The 14,808-nt window shown below is 35.8% G+C and overlaps 1 protein-coding gene across 2 annotated transcripts in view; it reads left to right on the top strand.

Annotated features, from left to right (window-relative positions):
- The window catches only part of LOC126215122 (proline-rich protein HaeIII subfamily 1-like), a 41,870-nt gene extending 36,459 nt beyond the window's left edge, over positions 1-5,411 (top strand). For both annotated transcript variants that reach the window (XR_007542088.1, XM_049941779.1), the window contains one exon: positions 2,494-5,411. The gene's annotated coding sequence lies outside the window, so the exon portion shown is untranslated. The remainder of the gene's footprint in view (positions 1-2,493) is intronic.
- Positions 5,412-14,808: the final 9,397 nt, after the last annotated feature.

Raw genomic sequence — 14,808 nt, 5'->3', positions numbered from 1 at the left:
TTCTAAATTTAGGTAAATACTTTCTTTGAAAAGTACCATTGTAATCAAGTAACTATTAAGCTACTAATAGCAGATGAATGACTGAGGAGACACCCACTTGTTTTAAAGTATGAGGGTCACTCCAAAAGAAACGTACACTATTTTTGTAAAAATACAGTTTTCATTCTGCATGTGTGAAAGTTTTACAGTGTGTAGATACATCCTTCCCACTTGTTTTCAAACTTAGTTCAACCTGTTCCCGTGAGTGGCGCAGTCACAGCATGTCTTCAAGATGGCTGCTACACTTGACGTTCATCAGAAGCAACATGCTGTCATAGAATTTCTGTGCTGTGAAAGCAAGACAGTGGGAAACATCCACAAGAGGTTGAAAAAGGTGTGTGGAGATGCTGCTGTTGATCACAGTACAGTTAGTTGGTGGGCAACCAGGTTACGTGATGAAAGCGGGCACGGCAATATTGAGGATTGTCCTCGCAGCGGCAGGCCTCGTACTGCACACACTCCAGACAATGTGCAGAGAGTTAACGAATTGGTGACTACTGACAGATGCATCACAGTGAACGAATTGTCACGTTACGTTGGGATAGGGGAAGGAAGTGTTTGCAGAATACTGAAAGTTTTGGCGTTAAAAAAGGTTTGTGCCAAGTGGGTTCCCTGGATGTTGACAGTAGCTCATAAAGAAACAAGAAAAATGGTATGCAGCGAACTTTTGGAACAGTACGAGAATGGTAGAGATGAATGTGTTGGAAGAATTGTGACAGGTGATGAAACATGGCACCATCATTTTTCACCAGAGACGAAGAGGCAATCAGTGGAGTGGCATCATGCAAATTCACCCAAGAAAAAAAGAAAAAAAAAAAAATTCAAAACCACAACTTCTGCTGGAAAAGTTATGGCTATGGTGTTTTTCGATTCCGAAGGACTCTTGCTTGTGGAAATCATGCCAAGTGGTACCACCATAAATTCTGATGCATGTGTGATGACACTGAAGAAACTTCAAGTTCAACTGAGTCGTGTTCGACCACATCAGCAAGAGCAGGATGTTTTGCTGCTGCACGTCAATGCACGGCCACATGTCAGTCAAGAAACCATGGAAGCGATCACGAAACTTGGATGGACAGCATGGAAACACCCACCTTACAGTCCTGACCTGGCTCCATGTGACTATCATATCTTTGGGAAACTGGAAGACTCTCTTCATGGAACAAGGTTTGAAGATGATGACTCCCTTGTGCACGCTGCTAAACAGTGGCTGCAACAGGTTGGTCCAGAATTTTACCATGTGGGTATAGAGGTGCTGGTTCCAAAATGGTGTAAGGCAGTTGAGAGGGATGGAAATTAAGTGGAGAAATGAAAATATTGTTCCTAAAGGATGTATCTACACATTGTAAAATTTTCAAACATGTAGAATAAAAGATGGATTTAAAAAAAAAAAATAGTGTGCATTTCTTTTGGAGTGACCCTCGTAGCAGCTTCCTTACTCGTTTGACTCTTTAAATTTATAAGGCATAAGCATGAATAGCCCTAAGCAGAATGGTAATAATTTACTGTTAATAAAAAATAAAGAATATGTATGATTTCTTTGTTTTGTGTCAGTTTATACCTTGACATGACTGAATGAATGAATTTTTCCAGTACATTGCCATTTTTGCTTTTCTAATACTGTATTTATGAAATGATTACTGCATATACACTGGTTTGTGATACTTAAGGATGAAAGTAACTTTCATGTGATGTGTCACTGCCACGCAACACTGCTCAGTGAAACCTGGACCATACGTAGAAAGAACTGCTACAGTGTAGCAAAGTTCGTAACTGAAAGGAATACACTATGAGATAAACTGAAATGACACTTTTATTCACAGACAGTAATTACATTGAAGTCACCACAATTTATGATGGTTCGCTGGACATTACAAATGGCACAGTGCAGGTGTGGGATGAGAGAGTATTTGGTGACTGGACTGGCCTGCCTGTTTCCCCAACTTAAATCTTATCGAGTAAATATGGGATGTGTTGGGAAGAGATATTGCAGTTTGCCCACATCCAACGACGACATTCCAGCAGTTGTCAACCAAATTTGTGGAGGAATGGAATGCTCTACTATAAGAACTCCTTACCAACCTTGTAGCCAGCCTGGGAGTACATTGCAGAGCCCACATTGCTGTCCGTGGTGACCACACATGCTATTAAGAACCAATGCCATTCTTTATAATGTCCAGGAGATTGTCAGGGACTGTGGTGACTACAGAATTATTATTGTCTTTGAATAAAAGTATCATTTCCTTTCGCCTCATTGTGTCTCTCTTTCAGTTACCTTTTGTATTACATTGTAGCAGTTCTTTCTATGTTGTCCAAGTTTCATCAAGCAATGTTACTTGGCATTTAAACGTCATGCGAAATTTACTTCTGTCCTTAAGTTTTGCACATCAGCATATTGCAAATATTTGTCTTGACAATGAAGATTGAAAAATTGTATTTTTGGCTCTGTTGTAGGAAAACTAGCTGCGAATTTGGACAGGCATATGTTTTGTGGCACGCAGCCATGTGAGGAAGCAGTGGAGAAATGAGTGAAGCATAAGCCCTGACATGTACATCACAGCATGTATCATGTTAACCTTTTGTCTTATGTAAACTTTTATGTGGGATAACTGAATTAAGAGAATTGACCTCTTTGGTGTTGTGTTTACAAAAGTACTGATAGAATGTAATGTATTGCTAGTAGTTGCCAAAGTTAGAAATGTAGCTGGCAGATGTTTTCCCATGTACAGGGTATTACACTGTGTCCATAGAGAAAGGGCACTGTGATAAACTTTGCCAGTTACTACTGACTACATACATTTATCTTGACTGTAATGTCAGTGTCCCCCATGTGTGTCCATATGTGTGATACTGCACATACCCAAAATGAGGAGGAAAAATAAAATTAAAAGAAAGTGTAGAAGAAAATATAATCTTACCAGTAGTCTGTTATATGCAGAAATTGATGTATATTCTTTTTAAGAACTATAAGAAATAATGTGAAGCTTGTGTAGTTTTAAATGTTAATGTTGTTATCATATATATTTTATTGTAAAGGAAACATTATAATCAGTCATGTGTATACAAACATGTAGTTTCTTTTATTACTTGGCAAAGGAAGCTGAAGACCTGGCCAGAAAAGCATCACACTGTGTTTACGCCCAAAAGCAAAAGTGGTAATAGCATACACTCCAATGTTTTTAGAAGTGTAGCACTTACTTTCTACTATGGCCGAGTCTACGGTTTGCTTTGTCGGATAATAATGTAATAATGTGCGTGTGCGCCAGGCACACACAAGTGTGTGTGCGTGCGCTCATGCCCACACACACACACACACACACACACACACACACACACACACACACACACACACACACACACACACAAACTCGAGGAAAATGTAGTTATGTATTGCATGTTGTGTGATTGATGTTTTGATGTTTTTGTCTTCTTGATTACTAGTACTGCCAGATAGATGGCATAAACTTTTGATGAGACTGTAAGCTGTCAGAAGCTGCTTATAAATAAGCACACTCAATACTGTCTGTGTTTCATTACAGTTCTGGTAACTGTCAAATACATGAGTTGATGAATTAATTACTTCAAATATCAGACTCAAACTGATGTTGGAGTTGTTAATGCAAAGTGAGGATTGATTACGTGCCAAATCAGTTAGACTGTACTAATTTTGAAAGGCTTGTCAACTGAACAATTCTCATACCAGGGTGTTAGAATTTTACAATGTACATTGGTTACACCGTTTTTGTGTTTACTAGGCTGTGAGCCAAATGTTCTAAAATACAAAATATATATTCACTGTCATAATATGCTAGTGCATCCAAGAGAAAGTGTGACATCTGCTTCACATTCAATTGTTGGCTAGAATTAGTATAAAGACATTATAGTGTAAGTAGGTTGTTGAATTTTAACACAAATGGCCAATTAAGATATCTTTAGATATCTTCAGAAGATTTTCAGCATTTTCATCATTTCCTGGACCAATATTTTGCTGGGAACTCTCAGGCATTTTCAAGGCAATTTGAAGTATATCACAGGAACACAATCTACAATTATTTATTCATCAAGATCCGCATCTGCTTCTTTTACACTTGGGTCAAAATGTGACGTGTTGTGCTATCTCACAATGCATGTGTCACAAATGAAACAGTGTATCAGATGTGTGCATCAGATACGAAATAATGCAGGGCAGTCTGGCAGAAAGTTCTGCGCTTAAATGATTTACCAGTCTTTTCTTTTAATAGCTACCTTACAGAAATATCTGTACACCAACATGATTCAGAGGTTTCAGAGATCAACAAATGAAACCTCAAATTGGTGGCAGGTGTCACAAATATCAAGTGAGAATGGTTCTGAATGGAAAATGCTCTTAGAAAAAAAGACAATGGAATTCATGAATTGATCTGAGATCTGATAATTCTCTGTTTGCAAGCCTTATTGGATATTTGATCCTCTGGTACAACTTCAAAAATCACACTCAAGATAGAATATTTAAACATTTTTAGTCTTGATGTGTTTATAATGTAAATTATGGGCCACATTGTTTATCAGTTCCTTTGTGCAAGAGAAACACTGCTGTATTTGAAAGGTTTCTCCAGCTTTATATACTCTTTGCTCATTTTATATGTTCCTATGCATTACATAATATAGCTAAACATCGCAACAGATCCTTGTAGTTATCGATGTTTTCTTTGAAGAAGTGTTATCAGTAGGTATATTAAAAGGAAAAAAATGGTTGTTGATTTATAAGAAGACAGAACAGATAATCAGTACTTGCGTTCAGTAGGCAAAATTCCAAGTAATATTGTAAGACACACAAAAAAACTAGCTTTCACAGCTGTTAATTCCTTTCTCGGGAAGTAAGAAGGGATATATCTGGAAGGATAGGCAAGTGGGGTTGTCCAGTAACAAGGATACCACCCAGCAATTGGATTTTTGTAATTTTTTTATATTCATGGAACATGAAGTTCATAATTCAAATATCAATATCCCAAAGCAGGTTGATGCATCTCTAAAAAAATTCTTGACAAACTTGACTTTGCAGTTTTCCAGTGAACTTGAGGAACTTCAACACCCTAAAATGTTGGCAATTTTAACAACAGGCAGTGTGGATCACTGGGTAGCATCGGATCACGTAATCAATGGACTGCTGGTTCGAATCTCGCAGTGATGTTTTTCCATTCAGTTTGAATACCTACACATTTAAAAATAAAATTCATCAAATATATGCTAATTATCACACATCTAATCATTGTTTTTTGTGAGAAATGCACATCATCTTGTTTTTAATTACATTCCGCATCCAAAATTCCAGACATTCATTGAAAATATAATTTCTTAACTGTCAATATATTAGTAAAGATTGTTAATAAATATAGGATGTTGCTTTTAATGTAAATGCTACTTATGTTTATAATATTTTTTAATTTTAATGATCTTTTATATAGTATTTATATTGAAGAATTTATATTTGTAATGGAAAGTGCAATTTTACATGTGTTATGTAATTAGAGAGAAGAAGACATACATTTTTCATAAAAATAATGATTAGATATGTGCTAATTAGCACATATTTGATTAATGTTATATTAAATTATGTAGTTATTCAAAGTGAATGTGGGAAAAAGTCCGTGGCGAGATTGGAACGAGCGGTTCTGTGATTACCTAGTTACCATTCTCCAACACTACTGAGTGACCCATGGTGCCTATCATGAAAATCACCTTCATTTTTGGGAATTAAAATTCTTGAAATTGCATGGAAAATTTCAAAGTAGATTTTCTTGAAAATTTTTGTAGAGTTCCAACAAATGGTTTTGACATACTTGAGTTTTGAACTCAAATAGGTTCCTCTGAAGCTGCAGTCTGAATGACCTGTCACTTCTTTTCAACCTTCCAAAGCCAATATCTTTTTCTTCCTGAAGAGAAACTAATCATTCTGCAGCCTAGGTATAATTTTTTTTAGCTCTATGTATTGATAGAACTTCGAATTTTGTCTCCTGAAAATAAGAATTGGGCAACAGTTCTATTTCTTTATAATTCTACAAATATATGTACATTTGTAAATAGCTAGTCTGGAATTTTTGTCAATATAACAACAATTTTTGTTGTCATATAGTTCAGCAGCAAACCAAAAGATGTTTGTTGTCTGTATTTTAGTTGTGTTCTGCTTCAGCATATACAGGGTGTCCCAGCAGGAATGGTCAGTATTCAGGGAACAATCATTCAAAGCAAAAAATTGTATTTAGTGCAGGCTCTGAAATGCGTTCCTTAAAAGCCATGAGCACTTGTTTGGTAAAAAAGATGTGTTTCTCAGTAGTGAAGATGAAAAGTGCTCATAGTGTGTATGGTATGCACTTTAGAGCCCATGTTTACTAGGCTTTTATGCTTTGACCAATCTTCATGGGACACCCTGTATATGACTAGCAGAATTATAATTTTTATGTTATTTTTAGATTTTACATTTTTTGTAAGTACCTGACTGCAGAGAGTAGTTTTTTACTTTTATTTGTATTCTGTATCACCGTACTATTAATAGTTGATTCTGCTATAATCTTCCTGTTCAATAAAAGTGAGCACCAGCTCTAAATTGTGTCAAATTAACTGAATATGATGCCAGTCACAGGAGATCTTTGAGGAAGTAATCACTTGCCACTCAAAAGGCCTGTGCCTAAGGCACTTGTCTCCCAGTGTGAAACTGTGTATATTACCCATGTTGTATATCAACCATTCTTATCTGTTTTGGTTATTTGAGCTACTCTTCCTTCGTCTTTCCCTTCCTTTCGAAAACTATGAATTAGCAAACTGTCCTTTTAAATTACCAGTGTAAGATGTGATGTTTGTCTCGAGGACTGGCACTTTTCTCAGAGCACACATTTCTCTCCTCCAGTTCAGTATGCAGAAGAAAGAAACAGTGACGCTAACTTTAACCTCTCATATTCAGAGGAACGGTGCTTTGCCAATAGGAATTCAAGGTGGTCAAGTAACTACTTATAGTTTTCAAATGTTCCCTCTTGATCTAGCTACAGTGCTGCCCCCCCCCCCCAAACCCCCTTCCTCCCCCCCCCCCTCTCTCTCTCTCCCCCACCCCCCCTTTCTCCTTTCTCTCTCTTTCTTTCTTTCTTTCTCTTCTGATTTCAGGAAAACATTTTATGATTGATCTAATAAACCATCTTCAGAGCTTCTTGAACTGTGAGGGGAATGAGGCCAGTATGTGTGTCTAGTGAGGGAGAGTGAGTGTGTGTCATATACAATTTTAGTTGTTTATACTTTTAATTCTGGCCTGAAATATTCATTATAGTAGTAGCTTTACTTCAAGTGAACATCTGTTCCTGAGGAAGTAGGCCACATATCTGCATCTGAGGAAGTGGGCCAAACACCGCACAGCCATTCATCGTGTCCCGTTTAGTATAAGACTGACTATTAACCTCTAGGACTGGCACCACTGTGGATAGTTAAGTTATATTATCCTAGCATCACCTGCTGATGTGGTCATTAGAAACCAAAGGAGATCTGGTCCTTCCTCTTGCTTTTACTTAGCTGCTATGTGTTTCCATAAACTGTTTAGATGAACCTTACAACAACTTCTGTGGCCCTGCCCATTTGACGCCCATCAGTGTGCATCTGTAAGCATTAGGGCAGACCTTCACCTGACAAGCACTGAACTTTTAATACGTAATGTTAAAATGAAAGTTGCACATGTTGTATATAACATTAAAGTGGATGCTTGCATTGTTTCTTTATCATCAGGACATGTATAAATGATGGATATTTGCCAGAGGAAGAAAGACAAATGAAAATGACTGACTTTTGATTAAGAAGAGACAAGAAAGAAACAATATGAATTAATGGTCACAGTCACATGCAGACTGAAATAATTGTGGTACCAGAAAAATTAATAGAATGCTCTGCATTGAACATATGTGTTGTTACTTCTGGAGATATGTATGTCATAATGCAGTTTGAAGGACAGTTCCAAACATAATGGATGAGTAGTTCACATACAATGGTAGGGAACAGAAACAGACTTATATTCTGCCTTTATAATTTGTCACTCAGTTAAATTACATTAGGTTAATGTGTCATGTTGACTGACAGTGGCCATCTGGCTTTATTTTCCACAATAATTTGCACAAAAACTTGGTTGATCCACTCTCTATCTACAAAAATTACACTGGACAGACAGACTTATGTACTTGCAGATGGAGATCTGCTCAGTTTTTCTGACAGTATTCTTGAAGTCAGTAAGAAGAAACAGATTACCAAACCACATTTTGCAACATCAAAAAATGAAGCTGTCATTCCGACAGATGGTAATGAAAGAAATGTAATCTGACGATAAAATCTCAAATGTTGTGCTAGGTGAGGAATTTTGACAGTTTTACTTGACATAATGACCACAAAATGTGCTACAATCCTGCAAAGAGATTAGTAACATATTTATATCAGAGTATATATAAAATTAGTGTATATTTTTAAAGTTACATGCAATTTTGATACATGTTTTGTCATTAAAAGACAAAAATAACTGTATATTCAAGATTGTATGGATATATTGTGCATAATAGTGTACACTGTATGGTCAAATTGTGTTGTAAATTGAACTTCTCCATTTGATAGCTCATTACTGCTTACTGTACTTTAGCATAGCAAACGAGCATTTATGAATGTTTGAAAGTGTGCTTTTGCCTGGAAAGTCTTGTATTTAAGGTATAGGTTGTACTGATGGAAAGGAATAATGGAAAATCTCCTTAATAATCTATGCTCACTGTGTTATTACGCTGGGGAGCCTTATTAACTGCAATAATTATGTTTATCCTTAGCTATTATCTGTTAAAATGTTTAGAATTTTTCTACACTCAGTGTTTATCATTTGTTTTCTGAATAGTAATTTATATCCAGCTCTGGTTAACCTTTTAAGTCCAATGATTAAAAAAATGTAAATTTAAAATATTTCATGTAATTAACCTTCATTATCGTAGTAAGAGACAAACACAAGATGAAATTGGCAAAAGGTAAACAGTCAGTTGTTTTAAGGAGGTAGTTTCACTTTGGAACCAGTGGGGCATACAATTTCCAGCCAACCATCATTTCATGTAATTTATTTGAAAGTAAATTCACATTATTCCAAGACAAAACCCCACAGCTCAAAACTTCCATAGTCTCTTAATGCATAAAACTATATAGGCCTAAATAACAAGCAAAAATGGGCCTAAAATTCAATAAATTATGTATCACAATTACATTCTGTCCCATGGTTTCATTCTGATAATGTTATAAAAGCAGTAGTACAAACTTAAATGTATGTTACAATAACTTATATATAATTTCTTATACTTACTTTTACTGTCAAGATCCCTTCAGTATGGGCACTATAAAAGAAACCGAAGTCAGAATCTCCTACAATCATGTAGCACAGTCTGCATGCTGAACCTTCCTACAATCCGCTACATTTATAGAAGTACCTCAGTGAGCCACTAGAAGTCTCTGTCTTGCAATAGAATTGATGGTGTCATGCAAATGCATTGGTACTTAAAAAAATAATAATAATAAAATTGTGGTTTCAGGCAGAAACCACTGGGGCTCAAAAGGCTGAAAGAAAACTCAGTTTTACATTAAATGTGTATGTTAACAAAATATATATTATCCACCAGGGTCACTGACAGAAGCTGTGGAAACTACTGCTTCGGGTTTATGTAACAAACTGTTTTAGATCTTACACAGCAGTAATAATAGGTCTTATCAATAAGCTTATCATACTGCAGTCTGTGCCAAAATGCTATGGGACTTTTAGTATAGTGATTTATTGCTCATTGATATGACCCATGACTATTGGAATTGAACGTCTGAAACTGGTTTATTATATGAATTAAAGAAGGTAATTGCCAAAATTCGCACAAGTGATCCAGACAGACAAGAAATATTCTGTTGAAAACAGAAGTGATAATGGTCTTATTGTTGACTCAGTAGTCATTTTGTATATAATTATTGTCTCTCCATAAGTGCTTGTGACTGTGTGAATAGCAAAGCTACATGGCTTCATTAATGATTAAGAGGTGTACAGAATAGCCATGTACATACTCATGTGACAAATTAGGATATTCAAACCTTGTAGGATTGTTATTCGAGATATGTTGCATCAGAGAGATAACAAAAACAGAAGAAACAAACCTATTTTATAAACTTTATAATCTGTTTCACACATAAATACATCACATGGCTTTGTCTTAAATTTGAATGAGTTTCCAGTTACAATAACAATTTGTCATGTAGCAACTCTTCTTTTAATAACACCTAGTATACTTTAGAGAAACATCTTGCTACTGATTGTACAGCAGCTTTACCAGTTATAACTTTTGGTATATTCATTCTTTCCAGAAATTCTGTGTCATTGTTATTCTTTAGATCATTCATATACTTCTCTTGTCCAGAAGCATTTTGTATGACAACAGCACTCAGTTGAGCCTTAAGGAATAGTGCATCTTGTCTCCATTCTCTTCCCCCAAATATTGCATCAGGTGATATACGAGTTGAGTTGAAGGAACAGTATAAAATTTGCAAAATGTTGAGTACATTTTTTGTAGATGCTATGCTGTTTACGTCGAATCATAGTGTGGAGTACATTTAAATATTAAAATATGTATGTAAAGTTTTCATGTGAAAAGCTAAAGTCTCTCTCTGCGGAGCTGTTGTTAAGGAAATAACAATTTTTTCAACCGTACGTAGTTACACACTTGTAACACCTACTGGCCATTCAAACATGTTTGCAGGTGTTACAGTTTGCTGAAACCAAATCCAAAACAACCTACTTTGACATACATACTGACAGAAGAAATTTTTGGATGATATAAAATGGCAACGCATTAAAACCCTGGTTAATTGAACCAGGGTCAACGAAAACCCGGGTTATCCAAAACAACTATGAAAATCGCTCACCAGTCCAAAAAAAAGTTACAATGCCAGCAATAGTGCATTCAAATGATTGTTTCTTTCCACTGTGTGTGTATTTTGTGCTATGCTACAAATAATTAAGTGCAGTATACTGTACATTTATGTAATGTAATCTTAAAAATTTAATTTTAACTTTAATAAAGAACATAAGCATAGCCTACAAAGAGATTTTTGAATCTGTCTGGCTGTCAAAACTTTCAATAATCCTTAATACCATAGTGTTCATGGTTTAACCAAAAAAATTATTGTCCAAAATGGAATCTCCTTCCTACCCCAATAGTTCTGTTAACCAGGGTTGTGTTGTATGAAGGGAAGTTCTATGAATACAAACAATAAGCACAGTCGCTGTATATTTGAGGTGTTGAGCGGCAGATTGAAATGCAAAATAGGAGTAAAACATTTTTGTGTGGCTTTTGAGACTGTAATCTTCATAAACTAACAGGATACTAGTTCAAAAAATGAATGGCAATATTCATATGTTGTTTTACTTGTTGAACTGCTGCTCCGTACCTCAACTGTGTGGCGAGTGGCTGTGTTTATCCATTGTGATGCCAGTAGTGGAGTTGTGAATGTTTCAAATAGCTGTTTTTCAAAAAGAACAGCTACACATTTTTGACTGGAGATTTATGTGGATGTAACATAAGGACTTTCGATGGTTATTATGTTGTGAAAAGATGACTTAATTGCCACTACCTGGTGAACATTGGGTATATATTATTGATTAATAACACAAAAAATATTGTACATATATTGTGAATGTTTGTATAGGATGAAAAAATATAAGATGAGTAATCAGAAAAAAATAATCCATTCCTTAAGTTGACAGTCATTGGCAGATACGTGTATATTTGTAGCTGCTTGCATTTTCAGAATTATCAGTATTTTGTGTGTAATTTTTTGTGTGTAGACAGGCATGTATAAATGTGTTTCATTGTTTCTGGAGTGTGTTTGCTTAAAACATAAATGTGTTTTGATGTGATATGTAGACAACTAGTCAACTGAAATATGTATTAATGTGGCTTCTCCAGATTCTGCTTGTCAGTGTTATATCTATGTGTCAGTTCAACAAATTCTTACATATTGATAATTGAATGTCAGTGGTGCAAAATGCAGTAGTTAATTCAACTAGACACTGTAATCCCTTTCCTGTGTCTGAGGTACGCACATCAGTCTGGTTTCGCACTCATTTATTGTCTACTTTTGTATAAAGTATATCATTGGGTCACTAAATTATGACAAAATGATGATATGCAACTGGAAGCCATGTTCTCTCTTTTGCTTGTTTATGCTACATTTAGTTCTCAGCACAACCAAACCTGTTACACTCTATGTTCAATACTACTTAACCGATAGAAAGGAAACAGAAAATGGCCAGAGCTAAATGTACATTGCTGAAATGTTTTGGATTATTATTCTGTATATGAGAAAGTTATCAGTAATTTTTGAGTCTCTTGTTTAAATCATTAATCTTATAGTCATATAACTTGAATGCAATCTACAATTAAATGAAAGGTACAAAAAAAGTGCAGAACCGTTATTCACAAATGTAGGGAAACTGGTGCTGTTTTTAATTTCTGCACATTATGATAAGACTTACCGTGCATTTTCTTATGAATACAGTATGTCAATGAAAGCTCCTGAAAGAATGCTTTGACAGATACATTCATAGTTTCACAAATTCCTTGTTGCTGATTTTACAATTTGTAAACCAACTGTTTTATTGTAATGACTTGTTCAGTTTTCACAAACCTCATTACTCTATAGATAATTTTCTGACAATGTCTGTTGTGTATGGCAAATGTTTTGTTACTGCCGTGTAAATACCTAGTTTATTTCTTCCAAGTTGCAGCTTTTGTAATATTTGTAAATCCTACTATGTTCCAATAAAATGTAAATGTGTGTGTTAATAATCTGCCTCCTTGTCTTTCATCACTAACACAGCATGCCATTATCCATTCCTATCAGAGGCAGTGTAGTGAAAGATGGTAGTACACAACAGCACCAGCTGAAAAGAGATGGCAGCAGTAGCAATAAAATTTTAATTAATTAATTAATTCACCCATTCTTCATGTTCTGTAAATCGATGGAGAGCCTTCAAAGCTGTGGAATGAGTCAAATCATTTGAGAACAGCTAAAAGCAGCCACTGCTGTAGAGCCTTCAGACTCACTCGTAAGCTTTTCTCCACAATCTTGCAGCTACGAGGTGCAGTGGGGCAGGATGTGGTAGTAGACATCATGCGCAGCGAGACTGTGAATTTTTGATCCGCCATACCTGTAGTGGTGGTAAGACTCACTGGCACAGGAGTGCAGTATGTTACTCTTTAACCGTTATGACGACAGAAGAGAACTTTCCATGGAAATTACCAGATGAAATGGACATTCTGCTGCACAGACCCAGAATAAGCTGGAATAGTTTCAGCTGGCACAATTTAAAGTTACTAGTTGTTTAATTTATTAGAAATTTGCAAGTCATTTTATGCCAAATAAATGAGATAACTAAGCCTTTCTGAGTGAATTTTTGTAAAGTTTTCCTTTTTTCCTCTTATAACCATTTGAAATGAAAGTGTCTATGTTTATTGTCACACTTCTTATACTTTCTTAACAGTGGTGTGCCGTAATTATAAAAACTGTCCGCCTCCGTAGCGTAACGGTAGCGTTTCCACCTATCACACAGGGGGCCCGGGTTCGATTCCTGGCAGGGGACTGGGTGTTGTGTGTCCTTCATCATTTTCATTGTCATTGACCCGCAAGTCACTTAAGTGGCATCAACTAAAAGGGACTTGCAATAAGGCGACCGAACTCACCTGCATGGGGGCCTCCCGGCCAACAATGCCATACGCTCATTTCATTTCATTCCAGAACATCCCTACTAAATGTTTCTTCGTTTTTCACCTTGTAATTTGTGGAGTTCTGTTTTGCTGATGATGCAAATGGCTCTATCTTCATCCAGAGGTGTTTCCAACATTTGCTGTGGTAGTCAGATACATTCTTCCTTTTTTCTTCTCTCTCTTTAAGCCTAATAATCCCACACCAACTTCTTTTCACTTTCAGATATTAATTACAATACATGTTAATTTTTTCTGATGAGTTCCTCTCCTGCGCCAACGTTTTCATCTCAGAGCAGCACTTGCAACCTATATCCTTAATTATTTGTTATACATATTCCAATTACTGTCTTCCTCTACAGTTTTTACCCTATGCAGCATTACAGTTTATGAAGGGTAAATTGACATGTGAAAGTGTGAGACGAGAAGACAATGCAATAGTCACATGTAGGGGGGATGGGGTGGGAAAAAAGAGAAGAGAAAGGAAAACGGTGAATGCTGCTATGGAATGGCCATTCTAGTTAAAAATAAATAAATAATATTCATCAGACTCTGAATTTCTGTAAAACATTAGTTGACTATTCCACTTTTCTTTCTCAACATCTTTTACCTGTTAATTAATATAAAAGTTTTCTGAACTTAATGCTTTGTTATATTGTAAAAAACTGTCACACGAGGTGAGGAGGGGGAAACCCAATGTTTTGTGTGTGGTTCTAGTGACTTAAAACATCTGTTCTGTTACCAGAAAATTTTTATGTCAGCTGCCTCTGGCTGTGAAAGCACACACAATATATATGTTCTATGTCACTTTTGACTTACATTCAACAAAGGAAAGAAGAGGAAAACATGAAGAAATTCAACAAAAGGCAACACAAGAATAGCATTGACATTGTATGTGGAATCCTGGAGGGTACTAAAACAAAAAACAGTATTAAAAATAAATATCTTTTCTTTCTTACTTAATAAAAACACACAGAGCTTGTAAGACAATGAACAACTT

This window comes from Schistocerca nitens, chromosome 12 (assembly GCF_023898315.1).
Source record: "Schistocerca nitens isolate TAMUIC-IGC-003100 chromosome 12, iqSchNite1.1, whole genome shotgun sequence".
Lineage (NCBI taxonomy): Eukaryota > Metazoa > Arthropoda > Insecta > Orthoptera > Acrididae > Schistocerca > Schistocerca nitens.
This window is presented reverse-complemented; position numbering and strand designations above follow the sequence as displayed.